Here is a 14,193-nt window from a genome sequence, read left to right on the forward strand (position 1 = left end):
CATCATATAAAGACATAATAAATTGTTGTTCATGCGCAAGATCTCCCCACGGTTCCTCTATTCTAGACAGAAGCTGCTTCTCACCTACAAGCATCATTTACATCTTCATTAGTCCCCTTTCAAACTTACATCACTTGTCCCACAATTTTGTACTGCAAAATCATATGACAAGGCATTCTCCACGATTTTCAATGACTACCATTTATATTGGCACGATTTTAACCACTTAAGGACCAGCCTCGTTTTGGATTTTAGGTGTTTACATGTTTAAAACAGGTTTTTCTGCTAGAAAATTACGTAGAACCCCCAAACATTATATATGCTTTTTCTTCTAACACCCTAGAGAATACAATGGCGATCATTGCAATACTTTTTTTTTGCACCGTATTTGCGCAGCGGTCTTATAAGCGCACTTTTTTTGGAAAAAATTCACTTTTTTGAATAAAAAAATAAAACAACAGTAAAGTTATCCCAATTTTTTTTTATATTGTGAAATATAATGTTACGCCAAGTAAATTGATACCCAACATGTCATGCTTGAAAATTGCGCCCGCTCGTGGAATGGCGTCAAACCCTCAAAAATCTCCATAGGCGACGTTTAAAAAATTCTACAGGTTGCATATTTTGCACTACAGAGGAGGTCTAGGGCTAGAATTATTGCTCTCGCTCTACCGGTCGCGGCGATACCTCACATGTGTGGTTTGACCACCGTTTTCATATGCGGGCGCTACTCGCGTATGCGTTCGCTTCTGCGCGCGAGCTCGTCGGGACGGGGGTTTTAAAAATTTTTTTTTATTATTATTTATTTTATTTATTTTTACACTGTTTAAAAAAAAAAAAAAAAAATTGTGTCACTTTTATTCCTATTACAAGGAATGTAAACATCCCTTGTAATAGAAAAAAGCATGGCAGGACCTCTTAAATATGAGATCTGGGGTCAAAAAGACCTCAGATCTCATATTTACACTAAAATGCAATAATAAAAAAAAAAAAAAAAGTCATTTAGAAAAATGACATTTGAAAAAATATGCCTTTAAGAGGCGTGGACAGAAGTGACGTTTTGCCGTCGCTTCCGCCCAGCAGTGTCATGGAAACGAGTGAGAGCCATCTTGGCCTCACTCGTCTTCAGACACACCACGGCACAGGACGCGATCGCCTCCGCCGCTACCGATGGCTCCGGTAAGCGGCGGAGGGCACCGGATCGCGGCGGGAGGGGGGGGCCCCTCTCCCGCCACTGATAAAAGTGATCTTGCGGCGAATCCGCCGCAGGGACCACTTTTATCTGAAAGCCGGCCGCCGCACGAAAACGGGGATACCGGGGTTATGGCAGCTAACTGCTGCCATAACAACAATATCCCCGTTCAAACTTAGGCCGTACATAGTCGTGCGGCGGTCGGGAAGTGGTTAAGTCGTGCCGACTTCAAAGTAGTCCCTGCAAGGCAACTTACAGCGCGACTTCAAGTCGCGTCCAGGACAGGCGACTTTGGCTGTGGCCAATCACAGAATAATCAGCTCTCTGGAAGGGAGGGGTTTGCCTGGGTAAACTAATTTTCTTTTCCTGTAAAGTCGCTTCAATATAGATAGAGATCCGACTTGGAGGCAACTTCCATTGAATTCTATGGGTACAGGTCGCCTAGAAGTCGGATTGAAGTAGTACAGGAACCTTTTTTGAAGTTAGGGCAACTTCAGTAGTGTACATTAAGATGCTCTCATTGACTATAATGCATTTCCCAAAGTCAAGCGACTTGGGGCAACTTGAGGGCTGACAAGTCGGATCCCAAGTCGTTGTAGTGTGAACTGACCCTAACAAGTCAGGAAAGTACAAATACCCCCTCAATTGACCCCTTTTTTAGAAAGTAGACATTCCAAGGTATTAACCACTTCAGCCCCGGAAGGATTTACCCCCTTCCTGACCAGAGCACTTTTTAAAATTTGGCACTGCGTCGCTTTAACTGCTAATTGCGCGGTCATGCAATGCTGTACCCAAACAAAATTTGCGTCCTTTTCTTCCCACAAATAGAGCTTTCTTTTGATGGTATTTGATCACTTCTGCCGTTTTTTATTTTTTGCGCTATACACGGAAAAAGACCGAATATTTTGAAAAAAAAATGATATTTTCTACTTTTTGTTCTAAAAAAAATCCAATAAACTCAATTTTAGTCATACATTTAGGCCAAAATGTATTCGGCCACATGTCTTTGGTAAAAAAAATGTCAATAAGTGTATATTTATTCGTTTGCGCAAAAGTTATAGCGCCTACAAACTAGGGTACGTTTTCTGGAATTTACACAGCCTTTAATTTATGACTGCCTATGTCGTTTCTTGAGGTGCTAAAATGGCAGGGCAGTACAAAACCCCCACAAATGACCCCATTTTGGAAAGTAGACACCCCAAGGAAATTGCTGAGAGGCATGTTGAGCCCATTGAATATTCATTTTTTTTGTCCCAAGTAATTGAATAATGACAAAAAAAAAAAAATTACAAAAAGTTGTCACTAAATGATATATTGCTCACACAGGCCATGGGCATATGTGGAATTGCACCCCAAAATACATTTAGCTGCTTCTCCTGAGTATGGGGATACCACTTGTGTGGGACTTTTTGGGAGCCTAGCCGCGTACGGGGCCCCGAAAACCAATCACTGCCTTCAGGATTTCTAAGGGCGTAAATTTTTGATTTTACTCCTCACTACCTATCACAGTTTTGAAGGCCATAAAATGCCCAGATGGCATAACCCCCCCCCAAATGACCCCATTTTGGAAAGTAGACACCCCAAGCTATTTGCTTTGAGGCATGTTTAGTTCCATGGAATATTTTATATTTTGACACAAGTTGCGGAAAAGTGACACTTTTTTTTTTTTTTTTTTTGCACAAAGTTGTCACTAAATGATATATTGCTCACACAGGTCATGGGCATATGTGGAATTGCACCCCAAAATACATTTAGCTGCTTCTCCTGAGTATGGGGATACCACATGTGTGGGACTTTTTAGGAGCCTAGCCGCGTACGGGGCCCCCGAAAACCAATCACCGCCTTCAGGATTTCTAAGGGTGTAAATTTTTGATTTCACTCTTCACTGCCTATCACAATTTCGGAGGCCATGGAATGCCCAGGTGGCACAAACCCCCCCCCCCCAAATGACCCCATTTTGGAAAGTAGACACCCCAAGCTATTTGCTGAGAGGCATGATGAGTATTTTGCAGCTCTCATTTGTTTTTGAAAATGAAAAAAGACAAGAAAAAAAAATTTTTTTTTTTCAATTTTCAAAACTTTGTGACAAAAAGTGAGGTCTGCAAAATACTCATTATACCGCTCAGCAAATAGCTTGGGGTGTCTACTTTCCAAAATGGGGTCATTTGGGGGGGGGGTTTGCCACCTGGGCATTCCATGGCCTCCGAAACTGTGATAGGCAGTGAAGAGTGAAATCAAAAATTTACGCCCTTAGAAAGCATGAAGTCGGTGCTTGGTTTTCGGGGTCCCGTACGCGGCTAGGCTCCCAAAAAGTCTCACACATGTGGTATCCCCATACTCGGGAGAAGCAACAGAATGTATTTTGGGGTGTAATTTCACATATTCCCATGGCATGTTTGAGCAATATATCATTTAGTGACAACTTTGTGCAAAAAAAATTTAAAAAAATTGTCTTTCCCGCAACTTGTGTCACAATATAAAATATTCCATGGACTCGACATGCCTCTCAGCAAATAGCTTGGGGTGTCTACTTTCCAAAATGGGGTCATTTGGGGGGGGGGGTTTGAACTGTCCTGGCATTTTATGCACAACATTTAGAAGCTTATGTCACACATCACCCACTCTAATAACCACTTGAAGACGACAGCCCTTTCTGACACTTTTTGATTACATGAACAAATTATTTTTTTTTTGCCAGAAAATTACTTTGAACCCCCACACATTATATATTTTTTTTAAAGCAAATGCCCTACAGATTAAAATGGTGGGTGTTTCTTTTTTTTTTTTTTTCACAGCGATTTTTCAAACGCATTTTTTGGGGGAAAAAAACCACTTTTTAAAATTTTAATGCACTAAAACACACTATATTGCCCAAATGTTTGATGAAATAAAAAAGATGATCTTAGGCCGAGTACATGGATACCAAACATGACATGCTTTAAAATTGCGCACAAACGTGCAGTGGCGACAAACTAAATACATTTTTAAAAGCCTTTACAGGTTACCACTTTAGATTTACAGAGGAGGTCTACTGCTAAACTTACTGCCCTCGATCTGACCTTCGCGGTGATACCTCACATGCATGGTGCAATTGGTGTTTACATTTGACGCCAGACCGACGCTTGCGTTCGCCTTAGCGCGAGTGCAGGGGGGACAGGGGTGCTTTTTTTTTTTTTTTTTTTTTTTTATCTTATTTTTAAACTGTTCCTTTCATTTTTGTTTTTTTAAATCATTTTTATTGTTATCTCAGGGAATGTAAATATCCCCTATGATAGCAATAGGTAGTGACAGGTACTCTTTTTTTGAAAAAATTGGTCTATTAGACCCTATATTTCTCCTCTGCCCTCAAAGCATCTGACCACACCAAGATCGGTGTGATAAAATGCTTTCCCAATTTCCCAATGGCGCTGTTTACATCCGGCGAAATCTAAGTCATAAAATGCTCGTAGCTTCCGGTTTCTTAGGCCATAGAGATGTTTGGAGCCACTCTGGTCTCTGATCAGCTCTATGGTCAGCTGGCTGAATCACCGGCTGCATTCTCAGGTTCCCTGTTGAGACAGGAGAGCCAGAGAAAAACACGGAAGACGTTGGGGGGGGGGGCATTCCCTCCCACTGCTTGTAAAAGCAGTCTAGAGGCTAATTAGCCGCTAGGATTGCTTTTACATGAAAGCCGACCACTGGCTGAAAAGAATGATACCAAGATGATACCTAAACCTGCAGGCATCATTCTGGTATAACCATCAAAGTCGTGAATGGCGTACCTGAAGACAAAAAAATGGTTAACAATAAAGCACAGTAAACGGTAAAGTATAAAAAATTGCATACCTGAAAAGCAAACATGATAAAACATAATAACAATAAAACATTGCAGAATAGAATACAGTAAAAAAGAGCAGAACAATAGAGAGAGAATAGAGAGAGAGAGAACAATAAAACGACAACTATTTTTTTTTTTTTATTTTATATTTTTGTTTGTGGTTTTTTTTTTTTTTTTTTTTACACTTTTTTTTGTAACTGTAACTTTTATAACTGTAACCGGTTCCAGGTTCGGGTCTCTCAAAATGCGATGGCATCTTGGGAGACCCTGTGAAAGTGTGCCTAGTCTGTGGAATGCTGTACCCTACGCTAATACTCAACTAGTGTATGGTAGCGTTCAAAACATTCACCAATGCAAAGACCAGGATTGTCAGGACAGGAGGGACAATAATAGCGGGTGTCACGCCTATATCCGCGCTTGCTGCAGACACGACATCTTTTTTGAGGGGGTTTGTTGGGTAGGGGTACTCGGGAGGACATAAAGAAAATGCCTCTCATGCAGCCGACTGCATTTGGTTGGGGATGTGAATGGGGGAAGTACGGGTGCTGCAGAAGTGGTGGATTCCCAAAGTCAGCAGCAGGAAGGGCATTATGGGCACGACGGGCCTGTGTTTGTCTTTTTGGTGGCAGCGGGACACTACTTGTGCTTGCCACCTCACCAGCTTGAACTGCACTTATGGGACTCGCCACGTCACCAGTGCAGTGCTGGTTTGACTACGACCGGGGTGTACTAGGCCACTGGTGCTTGCCAGTTCACCAAAACGCTACCAAAAAAACTGTTAGCGATCGCAGGGATCAGGCCTGACTCTGCGAACACTGCAGTTATGCGTTTAGTGTTTTGTAAGCGACAGTGATCGATCGATACTGCACTTGGGTGGGCTGGGCCGGGCCAGGCGGAGGGGCAAAACGCAGGTGCTAGCAGGTATCTGGGCTGATCCCGCTAACACTGCGTTTTTGGGAACCCTAAACTGCTGGGGACGCCAGTATAGATCTGATCGGATCAGATATTGATCCATTCAGATACTATACCACTAAGGGAGGTGTACGGTGCGTGCGTGGGTGTTAGCGGTACTGGCGCTAATCTGACGCTGCCTGGGGCTGGTGCTTGCCAGTTCACCAAAACGCTACCAAAAAAACTGTTAGCGATCGCAGGGATCAGGCCTGACTCTGCGAACGCTGCAGTTATGCGTTTAGTGTTTTGTAAGTGACAGTGATCGATCGATACTGCACTTGGGTGGGCTGGGCTGGGCCGGGCGGAGGGGCAAAACGCAGGTGCTAGCAGGTATCTGGGCTGATCCCACTAACACTGCATTTTTGAGAACCCTAAACTGCTGGGGACGCTAGTCAGATATTGATGCGTTCAGATACTATACCACTAAGGGAGGCGTATGCTGCGTGCGTGGGTTTTAGCGGTACTGGCGCTAATCTGATGCTGCCGGGGGCGACGCATATCACCGCCGGGCGATCAGGGGGCTAAACCTTTATTAGGTAATAAACGGCTGGTGCCCTGACACTATATAAAAAATAAATGAACTAACCAGCATCAACCGTAACGGTTATACGGTGATCAGTGGTGAAAGGGTTAACTAGGGGGCAATCAAGGGGTTAAAACATTTATTAGGTAGTATATGGGGGTCCCTGTCGGTATAAAACGCTGACGGCGAACCTAAATATTTACCTCCCTAACTAGCGTCACCAGTGACACTAATACAGCGATCAGAAAAATGATCGCTTAGTGACACTGGCGACAGGGGGGTGATCAAGGGGTTAAAACTTTATTAGGGGGGTTAGGGGGGTACCCTAGACCTACAGGGGGCTAACACTAACTGCCCTAACACTTCTAACTGTCACAAACTGACACCATGCAGTAATCAGAAAAAAAAAAAAAAACACTGCTTGGTGTCAGTGTGACGGGGGGAGGGGGGTGATTGGGGGGTGATCGGGGAGGGGGATCGGGGGTGTAAAGTGTGCCTGGCATGTTCTACTATGTGTGTGTGTTGGTGCACTCACATGTCTTCTCTCCTCGGCGCCGGAATGGAAACTGCCGAGCCGAGGAGAGATGACATCACATCCTCTGCCTCTGTGTACTACACAGAGGCAGGGGATGATTGTCATTGGCTGGGAGCGATCGCGAGGGGGGGGCCACGATTGGATGGCCTCCCCCTCATCTCTGAACGCTTCCAGTCACAAGACAACCGACCGCCCGATCGGACCCCCCGCCCGCGGGAAGGCAATCACGTACCAGGTACGTGATTTTGCCTGCCCGTGCCATTCTGTTCACGTATATAGGCGTTAGGCGGTCGGCAAGTGGTTAAGTAGCATGGTATTTTTTTTTTAAGTTGTAATTTTTTCACACAATTCTTTGCCAAATGAAGATATTATTATTATTTTTTTTTGTTTGTTTTTTTTGTTTTTTTTTTTTTTTTTACAAAACTGTGATATTATCAGGTTATTTCTCACACACAGCATATGCATACAACAAATTACACACCAAAATACATTCTGCTACTCTTCCAGAGTATGGCGATACCATATGTGTGAGACTTTTACACAGCCTGACCAACATTGAAGTAGCACCATCAGGCGTTCTACGAGCATAAATGACACCTCATTTCTCAACCACCTCTTACACTTTTGAAGGCCCTGGAGCACCAGGTCAATGGAATTGTCCACAAAATGACCCCATTTTGGAAAAGCCCCAACGTATAATCTTTGAGGCATAATGAGTCTTTTGAATGGTTCATTTTTTTTCCAGAAGTTTTTGGAAAATGTGGGGAAAAAAAATGAAAACGCATTTTTTTTTTTTTTTTTTTTTTTTTTTTTACACAAAGTTGTCAATTTTATAAGATATTTCTAACACATAGCATGTATATGGCAAAAATGACACCCCAAAATACGTTCTGCTACTCTTCCCGAGAATGGCGATACCACATGTGTGAGACTTTTACACAGCCTGTCCACTTACAGATCATAACATTGAAGTAGTACCTTCAGGCATTCTAGGAGCATAAATTACACATCTCATTTAATTCCTACCTATCACACTTTTGAAGGTCCTTGAGCACCAGGACAGTGGAATTACCCACAAAATGACCCCATATATTCTATGAGGCATGGGCTGCAGATAGGTACTCGGGTACTCTGATGAGCTGCAGACAGGTACTCTGGTACTCTGATGGCCCGGTGACAGGGTCTCGGGTACTCTGATGGCCTGGTGACAGGGTCTCGGGTACTCTGATGGCCTGGTGACAGGGTCTCGGGTACTCTGATGGCCTGGTGACAGGGTCTCGGGTACTCTGATGGCCTGGTGACAGGGTCTCGGGTACTCTGATGGCCTGGTGACAGGGTCTCGGGTACTCTGATGGCCTGGTGACAGGGTCTCGGGTACTCTGATGGCCTGGTGACAGGGTCTCGCGTACTCTGATGGCCTGGTGACAGGGTCTCGCGTACTCTGATGGCCTGGTGACAGGTACTCGCGTACTCTGATGGCCTGGTGACAGGTACTCGCGTACTCTGATGGCCTGGTGACAGGTACTCGGGTATTCTGATGGCCTGGTGACAGGTATTCGGGTACTCTGTTGGCCTGGTGACAGGTACTCGGGTACTCTGTTGGCCTGGTGACAGGTACTCGGGTACTCTGTTGGCCTGGTGACAGGTACTCGGGTACTCTGTTGGCCTGGTGGCAGGTACCCGGTACCCGTATGGACTGTGGCAAGTACTCGGGTACGCTGATGGACTGTGACAGGTACTTTGGGTGGTGACAGGTCCTCTTTATTGGGGGGGGCAAATCAGTGTGATTGGTGTACACTGTAAGCGGTAATGAGATGTTACCGCAATCTCCTCACACACGATCGGTGTATGAGGAGGAGAACCCGATAACAGCTCGTTACCGCTCTGTATTTACATTTAGTGATCGGCTGTGAAAGGATCACAGCCGATCACGTTGTAAACAGCTACCGGCCAATGGCTGTTTATCAGCGTCGGCGACTAGCAGTGTTACCGGGAACACGCTGCCACTGATGTGCATGGGCAGCGTGCTTGCAATCGCGCGCATGCGACGTGCAAAGTGGGGCGGTACCATCTGTGATCGGCCGTGACTTCATCACGGCTGATCACGTGGTAAACAGCCATGCCAATGGCTGTTCGCCCCCCTCGGTGGCGAGCGGTTTCTCCGTGACACGCCGCCACCAAAGGAACAGGGATGCGCGCACACGATCGCGCGCATTCCCTGTTTAAGTGGACAGACGTCATATGACGCCCACCCAAAACGAGAGCCACGCCGCCTGGGCGGCAAGCGGTTAAAGAGGTTCCTGCACAAAAAGCCCTGGAATTGGCTGAACTACCAAAAGCATTATGCTTTGCCATGGATGCCATTAAAGATTCGATGTACCAGGCGTCCCGCCTTACGCTTATGTTAGTACATATGCGTAGAATCCTGTGGTTAAAAAATTGGTCAGCCGAAACACCATGTAAAAACCTCCTAACTGGGTTCTCTTTTCATGGGGATCAGCTATTTGGGGATGATTTGGACAAATATATCCAAACAATTTCTAGTGGGAAAAGTAATCTTTTGCCGGTCAAAAGAAAGTATAAATGCCCATCATTTAAACGGGCTCTTTCCTCTGCGCCAGGGGCTTCCGCCTCTAGGCAATGGCGACAGCCTCCGCCGTCAGACTCTAGAGGAAAACCTCAGGGTCAGGCCCAGACTCAAAAGAAGTCCTGGGGCCGGAAACCTGCAAAGCAGAATCCTAAAGCCTCCTCATGAAGAGGTAACCCCCCCTCACCAAGGTGAGGGGGAAGACTTCTGCAGTTTTCAGAAGTCTGGCAAGAGGAAATTCAGTACAGTTGGGTCATCTCCATGGTAACGCTGGGGTACAAGCTGGAATTTCGGGACTTTCCACCGTCTCGTTTCCTGAGGTCAAGCGTTCCCAAAGATCCAGAGAAAAGACAATCTCTGTTTCAGTCACTAGACCGATTAATATCTCAAGGGGTGACCATACAGTTCCCCGCAAAAGAGCAAGGTTTGGGGTTTTCAAATGTTTTTATGGTACCAAAACCAAATGGAGATGTCAGACCCATTCTAGAGCTAAAAAATCTAAATCAGTTCCTGAAGATCCACTCCTTTCGCATGGAGGTGATCAGTTCAGTAGTTTCTATCCTTCTAGGAGAAGAACTTCTGGCATCTATCAACCTCAGGGATGCATATCTGCATGTTCCTGTATATTTCCCGCTCACCAAAGGTTTCTGCGGTTCGAGTTAGAACAGTAGCATTTCCAGTTTGTAGCCTTGCCCTTCAGGCTAGCTACAGCACCCCAGGTGTTCACAAAAATGCTGGCCCCACCTCTAGCCAGGTTAAGGGCACCAGGCATAACAGTCGTGGCATACCTAGACGATCTATTGCTAATAGACCAGTCGGTGGCTTGTTTGGAGCAAATCGTACGCATTACAGCCATTACCTGGAAAGTTTGGGTTGGATTCTCAACCTAGAGTAATCTTCCTTAATACCGCTAAAAAGGCTGGAGTGCTTGGGTCTGATCATAGACACTGCCTGAGGCAAGAACACCTTTTCCTGGGCTAAGATCAACTCCATAAGAGAGCTGGTGCGGATGGTCAGGTCAAAAGGCGATCTTTCCATTCGCCTTTGCATGAGGTTGCTAGGAACCATGGTGGCTTAATTCGAAGCGGTTCCCTATGCCCAGTTCCATTCAAGACTGTTGCAAAACTGTATCCTGTCTACTTGGAACAAAACAATTCAAGCTTTAGACTTGCCAGTGCGGCTCTTCCCAAGAGTGTCCCAAAGCCTTACTTGGGACAGAATCTGCTGAAAGGAAAATCCTTCAGACCAGTTATCTGGAAAGTGGTAACGACAGATGCCAGCCTTTCAGGCTGGGGAGCAGTACTAGAAAAGACAACTGTCCAGGGACAGTGGTCAAGTGCCGAAAGAACCTTGCCCATCAATATCCTAGAGATTCGGGCGGTGCGTCTGGCTCTGAAGGCATGGACTTCCAGGTTACGGGATTGTCCTTTCTGGATCCAATCCAACAATGCCACAGCTCTGGCCTATATCAATCACCAAGGGGGCACCAAGAGTCTCTCAGCGCAGAACCATATTCTAACTTAGGCATGTAACATTCCTTTCTGCCAATCGGCAGTCTTCATTCCGGGAGTAGAGAATTGGCAGGCGGACTACTTGAGTCGCCAGTAGTTATTCCCAGGGGAATGGTCTCTTCACCCCAACATATTTTGGGCTATTTGCCAAAGATGGGGGACTCCAGATGTAGATCTTCTAGCGTCCAGTTTCAACAAGAAGTTGGTCAAATTTGTGGCCAGAGCAAGGGGTCCACTCGCATTCAGAACAGATGCGTTGGTGACCCCGTGGGATCAGTTTTCTCTGATCTATGCATTTCCCCCTATTCAATTGCTGCCTCGACTTCTTTGCAGGATCAAGCTGGAAAGAAAGCTGGTAATTCTGGTAGCACCAGCATGGCCCAGAAGGTCATGGTATGCAGAAATAGTAAAGATGGCAGTGGAGGGTCCATGGTCCCTCCCACTACGGCCAGATCTGCTCTCACAGGGACCGATATTCCGTCCTACCTTACGGTCTCTAAATTTAACGGCTTGGCTATTGAAACCCACGTTCTGAAGAAATGTGGGCTTTCCGGGTCTGTTAATCTCTACCCTAATTAATGCAAGGAAGCCAGCTTCCAGAACTATATATTATAGGGTATGGAGGGCTTATGTTTCCTGGTGTGAATCCAAGGGTTGGCACCCTCGGAGATATATCATAGGCAGAATTCTTGCCTTTCTACAATTAGGGGTAGAAATGATATTGGCCTTGAGTACTATTAAAGGCCGAGTCTCAGCTTTATTGGTCTTATTTCAAAGACTGCTTGCTAGACATTCTTTAGTCTGGGGTTTTATGCAAGGGGTGATGCGGCTTAATCTGCCAGTCAAACCTCCCTTGAACCCTTGGGACTTGAACTTAGTTTTGTCTGTGTTACAAAAACAACTATTTGAACCGATACAACATATTCCCTTAGTTCTTCTGACAAGGTATTTTTGGTTGCTATATCCTCAGCAAGGAGGGTTTCGGAATCGGCTGCTCTTTCTTGTAAAGAGCCATATTTGATTATTCATGAGGACAGGGTGGTGTTAAGCCCTCGTCCAGACTTTTTGCCAAAAGTGGTTTCAGGTTTTCACCTAAACCAAGATATTGTCCTGCCATCGTTTTTTTCCAAAACCATATGCCAGGGAAGAGAAGTCACTACATTGTCTTGATGTGGTGAGAGCAGTGAAAATCGATTTAAAGACAACTGCTCAGATTCATAAGACTGATATCTTATTTACAGTATTCTGCCAGAGGATCCTAAGAAAGGACAGGCAGCGTCGAAATCCACTGTTGCCAAGTGGATTTGGCAAGTTATAATTCAAACTTATAATTTAAGGGGTAAGATTCCCCCTTCTCAACTTAAGGCGCATCTACCAGGGCGGGTAGTGCTTCTTGGGCAGTGCATCACCATGCCTCCATGGCTCAGATCTGTAAGGCCGCAACTTGGTCTTGAATGCATATATTCACAAAATTTTATCAGGTGGATGTAAGGAGGTATGAGGATATCACCTTTTCGGGCACGGTGTGCTGCAAGCAGCAGTATAGGTCCTGGGTGTACATTCCGGGTTGTGTCTTCCGCCCCTTAAGTAGCATTGCTATGGGATATCCCATTAAGTAATTACTTGAGGCTCTGTGTCCCATGATGTACAATAAAGAAAGTAGGATTTCTATAACGGCTTACCTGTAAAATCCTTTGGAGTACATCATGGGACACAGAGGTCCCTCCCCTTTTGGGATTTAAGTATATTGCTTTGCTACAAAAACTGATGTGCTCCTGGAAGGAGGAGGAGGGGGTTATATAGGGAGTGTACTTCCTGGATTAGGTATACCAATGTCCATCACCTGAAGGTAGCCTATACACCCATTAAGTAATTACTTAAAGCTCTGTGTCTCATGATGTACTCCAAGAAAAGGATTTTACAGGTAAGCTGTTATAAAAATCCCATTATTTGTTATAGGAAGAAAAGTGATCTAAAAAAAAATTTAAAGGGAAAGTATAAAAATTAAAAAAAAAAACTTAATAAAGAACTTTTTGAAAGCGCCCCTGGTCCTTGCATGCAGTGTTGAACGCATACATGGGTCACGCCCACATATCTAAATGGTGTTCCAACCACGCATGTGAGGTATCATCGCTAACATTAGAGCGAGATTGATCATTTTAGCACATCTTCCCTGTAACTTTAACTGGTAACCTGTAAAAGTTTTTAAAGCATTGCTTATGGAGATTAAGTACCGTAGTTTACCACCATTCCAGTGTGTGCAGTTTTAAAGCATGACATGTGGAGTATATATTTACTCAGTGTAACATCATCTTTCATATTTCACAAAAAAAATTGGGTTATATATTGCATTTTAAAATTATTAAAGTGAAATACCACTTTGCAAATACCGTGCGACATAAAAAATTGCAATAATCGCCATTTTATTCTCTAGGGTCTCTGCTAAAATAAATAAATGTATATTTTTTTTAGAATTGCCCTGGTTGGCAAGTGGTTAATGAGACATGCAGAATCTAAAAACCCTGGATGTCTCCCCTGTGCTCCACTGAATGTAATGCAACGCAGATCGCATTACATTACATTCATTCCCGGGTGTGCTGGCAGGAGACACTGAGAGGCGGACCCAGAAGTGTTGTAAAACACATCGCTTTCCAGGTCAGCAACAAGAAGGGGGGGAAGAGGGAGTGGACTTGTGTCCACACTGCACCCTCCCGGCGGCACACGGTATGTCGGTCCCGGCCCTGCAGATGGGCAAGCAGGGGTGCACGACCCTGGTACCGGGCTGTGTGAAGACAAAGAGTCTGCTTGTCAGGCTTGCACTCAATAATGGTGGCTGTAGCCAACGGGAATGTGTGCAAAACACCCCCCCCGCTGTCGGGTTTGTAACACATACGGACCTGGCAGCTAAAGGGTTAAACGGCTGCTTCACGGCTTGAAAGCCCTGACTGAAGCTTAAGTACCCCTTGTAACTGACTTTTTTTTTAATCAGACTGTAGGAACAAGTAAGAATAAAAAATTGTATTCTAGAATGATTTTATTATTTAAAATATAACCTTTCTTGTACTTCATTGTATTTT

At 44.8% G+C, this 14,193-nt stretch overlaps 1 protein-coding gene across 2 annotated transcripts in view; it reads left to right on the plus strand.

Moving 5' to 3' along the window:
* The window catches only part of CDC40 (cell division cycle 40), a 151,599-nt gene that overhangs the window by 102,902 nt on the left and 34,504 nt on the right, over window positions 1-14,193 (plus strand). The window lies entirely within an intron of this gene.

The sequence above is a fragment of the Aquarana catesbeiana genome, linkage group LG04 (assembly GCF_042186555.1).
Source record: "Aquarana catesbeiana isolate 2022-GZ linkage group LG04, ASM4218655v1, whole genome shotgun sequence".
Lineage (NCBI taxonomy): Eukaryota > Metazoa > Chordata > Amphibia > Anura > Ranidae > Aquarana > Aquarana catesbeiana.